This window comes from Nanorana parkeri, unplaced genomic scaffold, assembly GCF_000935625.1.
Source record: "Nanorana parkeri isolate BGI_ZX_2015 unplaced genomic scaffold, ASM93562v1 scaffold1010, whole genome shotgun sequence".
In the NCBI taxonomy this organism is placed as follows: domain Eukaryota; kingdom Metazoa; phylum Chordata; class Amphibia; order Anura; family Dicroglossidae; genus Nanorana; species Nanorana parkeri.
Genome location: NW_017307278.1, coordinates 644,127 through 644,502, shown reverse-complemented (window position 1 = coordinate 644,502; position 376 = coordinate 644,127).

Below are 376 nucleotides of genomic sequence, written 5' to 3'. Positions count from 1 at the left end.
TTTATACGCAATCACCCCTGCATTCATGGAATCAAAGTAGGCCCCACTAACAACAAGATAGGCCTCTTTGCCGACAATATTGTCCTTATTCTCTCACGTCCTCTATCATCCCTTTCAGCTGTACAACACCTCCTGGAACAATTTAGCAAAGTCTCATACTACAAGGTGAATAACACGAAGTCCCATCTCCTAGGCCTCAATATACCTCCCAGCTTAAAAGATTTGTTGAAAGCCACATTTCCCTATTCCTGGGCGGACACATCCCTTACATACTTAGGCATCCAACTACCCTCATCGACATAAAAAATATACGAATATAACTACAAACCGCTCCGCCAATCAATACCTAAAGAGCTAACCTCTCTCTCCAAATTCT